Below are 4,071 nucleotides of genomic sequence, written 5' to 3' on the forward strand. Positions count from 1 at the left end.
GGACAAATGCAGAAGGAAAGGGGGAGAAATACAAAGCTCGGTTGGTAGCAAAAGGTTATTCCCAGGTGTCAGGAATTGATTTTGGTGGTATCTTTTCTCCTGTTTCCAAGGTAACTTCTATTAGATTACTTTTGTCTGTTGCTGCTGCTTTTCATTTTGAGGTAGAACATATGGATGTGAAGACAACATTTATTCACGAGGATCTGGAAGAGGAGATCTACATGAAGCAACCTGAAGGCTTTGCGGTGAAGGGTAAGAAATAACTGGTATGCAAGTTAAAGAAGTCTCTATATGGGTTAAAATAGTCACCAAGGATGTGTTATTAGAAATTTGATACATTATATGGGGACTTGGCTTCACCAGAAGAAAAGAAGATCATTGTGTGTATTTTAAATTAATTGGCGACCATGTTATTTATCTGGTCTTGTATGTGGATGATATGTTGCTGGTTAGAAATGACAAAGAAATTATCGACGATTTGAAGACCCATTTGTCCTCCAAATTCGAGATGAAAGATCTTGGTGCTGCAAACTATATTTTTAGCATGGAAATTAAAAGAGATCAGACAAAGAGGATGCTTTGGTTAAACCAGAGGAAGTATGTTGAGACAATATTGCAGAGGTTTAATATGTAGGATAGTAAACTGGTGAAGGTTCCTATTGTTGTAGGTGTAAAGTTATCTGTTGAACAATGTCCCAAGACACAAGAAGTGGAAGAGGACATGTCCCGTGTTCCATATGCAAGTGTAGTTGGTAGTTTGATGTATGCGATGGTCTGTACTAGACTAGACATTGCACATGCAGTGGGAGTATTGAGCAGGTTTATGTCAAAACCAGGGAAGGAGAACTGGACAACAGTGAAGTGGATTTTCAGGTATTTGCATGGCGCTAGTGATTATGGTTTGTGCTACCAAGGAAGACCAGGATTGGATAGAGTGTTGGATATTCGTGGCTGTGTTGATGCAGACTGGGCTGAAGATCTAGATCAGAGAAGATCTACAAGTGGGTACGTGTTTAACCTATTTGGAGGTGCAGTCAGTTGGATGAGTAAGAAACAATCTGCAATGGAACTATCAACTATAGAGGCAGAATACATGGCAGCCACTCATGCAAGCAATGAAGCAGTTTGGCTACAGGGATTGTGTTCAAATATGGGGTTATTATAGGGAGCTATAAGGATAGACTGTGACAGACAAAGTGTAATTTTCTTGGCAAAGAACCCTGCATTACATTCAAAGACAAAGCACATTGATGTTCAGTATCACTTTGTGAGGGATATGATAGAAGAAAAAAAGGTGTTGCTAGTAGAGGCAGACACTTTGAAGAATATTGCAGATGCATTGACAAAATCTATGAGCTCTGAGAAGTTCTCTTGGTGTAGAGAAACATTGGGTGTTGCAGGGTTAGATAAATGACTAAGCTCTCTTGTGGCCCCTTGTGGAAGGAAAACAACAAGTGGGAGAATGTTGGGTTGTGTTATATTCTTTCCAAGACTATCCCATGTAGTTAACTGAGGGGTTAGAAGGGGTGCGAAGCCCCTCCCCATTGTTTCACCGATTGCGTAGCAGGGGGAGTCATAGGGGGTTTGAGGGGTTCACATAACTGCACTGTATGGGGTCCGGTGCAGCGCCCTGGAAATTTCAGTTTTGGGCCTTATGTTAGGTTGGGTGGACCTACCTATGGTTTTGTGCATGATTTTCGCACATGGTTTTGGATGCGATGGTTTTCGGTTCGTGGTTTTTGGACGTGATGGCTTTCAATCCATGGTATTGGATGCTTCGGCATGTATAAATATGTATTCTAACATTAAAAGGAATATAATGTATAATCAAGATGGTAGTCCCAGTTTTGGAATCTAGAGGAAAATCTCTATGTATATGTGTTATGCTCTCATATTGTTTATTTTATGTGTTTTAGAATTCGTATGCAGGTAATTTCTGTACGGGGTTAAAACCTACATTTGGTATCAGAGCTACAGTAGGATGACTAATAAACTGAATAATAAGTTTGTTCCTAAATATTATCAATTAATTTTGTTCAGGAAGATGCATAACCTTAAGAAAATGATGATGACTATGAGGCAGTATACAAAGGAATTTTATAAAGTAAATATTAGAGCAGGATACATAGAAGATACACCTGAGAGATTTTCTGGATATATCAATGGATTAAGGTTTGATATTTAATATGAATTAACTTTAATGTCTTTGAGATCTATTAAGGAAGAATACCACGTTGCATTGAAGGCTCAAGAAAAGTTGATGAGAAAGCAAGGCCAGAAAATGAGAAAAAGAAGTACTGGAACAGAAGAGCAGCAACAAAAGGGAGAAGCTAGCAGCTCAAATTAGTAGCCACAACTCGAGAAAACTAGTGATGTTAGAGGAAGGAGAACTCCTTCAAGGGGTGGAGGAAGAAGAAGAGACTAGGTGAGATGTTTCACTTGTAGATAGTTGGGACATTATTCATATTAATGTCCATAAAATGATGGAAGACAAAAAGGGATACAATTAGAACAAACTGAGCTAGAACTTGAACCTCCAAAAGGAGTGGAAGAATACGTCAAACCACTAGAAGAAGCATAAGCTTTGTTGTTGAAGCAAGTGTTGGATGCCTAAGAACTTGTGAAAAGAAGAAGTTTATTTAGGATCACATGTAAGACAAAAGGTAAATTAATCATTGATAATGGAAGTAATCATAATTTTGTTTCTACAGATATGGTGGAGAAGTTGCAGCTGGATAGAATGCCACATTATGCACCATACAAAGTTTCATCGCTTCAAAAGGGACAACAAATCTTAGTGAATGAAAAATGGTAGGTGGAGTTCCAAATTGGCCAATACAAAGAACTAGTTCTTTGTGATATTGTAGAGATGGATAGTTGCCATGTCTTGCTTAGAGGACACTGGCAGTATGATAGAAGGGTGAACTATTATGGAAGGATGAACACTTACAATTTTGAGAAGAATGGACAAAAACATGTGTTACTACATATAAAAACTAAAGGTACCAGAGAGGCAACAGATCCAAATATATTTTTAATGGGAAAAACAAAATTGGTTACCAACAGTGCAAAAATTAGAAAGCAAGAGCAATCAACGGAAGTAGAGGTGACTAATCTACCTTCAACAAATCAAAATTCATTTAATTTCGAAGATGAAATGTTTCATCAACTAGAAAATGTAAAATCAATAGTAATTTCCATGGCAGAAATAGTTATGATAGAGGAGATTCAACTTAATAAAAAACAATTCGCAGTACTGCAGAACTATGAACATGAAAATCTTGAAAATTATGCTACAAATGACAAGGGAGGAAGGAGTCTTGAACATAAAGACAATGATGAAAAAAAACCTAGCATGCATGGTCTCAATTGATCCTTGCAACTTTATGGATTTTAATTTCTTGGATAATGAAAAGAAGGATATTCTCAATCTAGGAGAAACAATTGCATGTTCCATGTCGAAGGTTGAAAATTCAATTGCAATCAGTGAATTTATGCAGAAGAAAATGGATGAGGGAATTATTTAAATGGGGGAACCACCCAAAGAAGAAATATTGGGTATCTATTGCATTGTTACAGAAAAGTAGTAGAAGGAATCCTCATAAACAAGAGACTATGAATAATTTGAAGCTTGGGTGTGTGATGAGGTTTTTTTTTTAATAAATGGCTTATTAAGACAAATTATGCTTCTAATCATCCGGAGATTGGCAGTTATCTGTTGCTAGGATCTATTTTCTTATTTTAGTGAGCTAGATCTTATTATTATGGATCTGAAATAAATATTGTTGTGACCTAAATTGTGGCCAAAATAATATAATAATCATTTCCTATGACAGTAGGGGCAGTGTGGAGTGGTAGTATTCTAGCATTTGTTCAGTGCACTTTATTTTGATTGTAATTGCTACTACATGTCGATTGAGCATGTTAAGGTGAGCTGAGATTCAACTTGATTTCTTGTAGAACTTAGGGTAAAGGTAATTTGTAGAATTGTATAATCGTTGAGCATAATGAATGAGATAATTATAACTTGGTGTGTACAGACACTCTAACTGTAACCAGAAACACAGTGTA

The sequence above is a fragment of the Pinus tabuliformis genome, chromosome X (assembly GCF_031772625.1).
Source record: "Pinus tabuliformis cultivar Carrire ecotype Pingquan chromosome X, CPIR1, whole genome shotgun sequence".
Lineage (NCBI taxonomy): Eukaryota > Viridiplantae > Streptophyta > Pinopsida > Pinales > Pinaceae > Pinus > Pinus tabuliformis.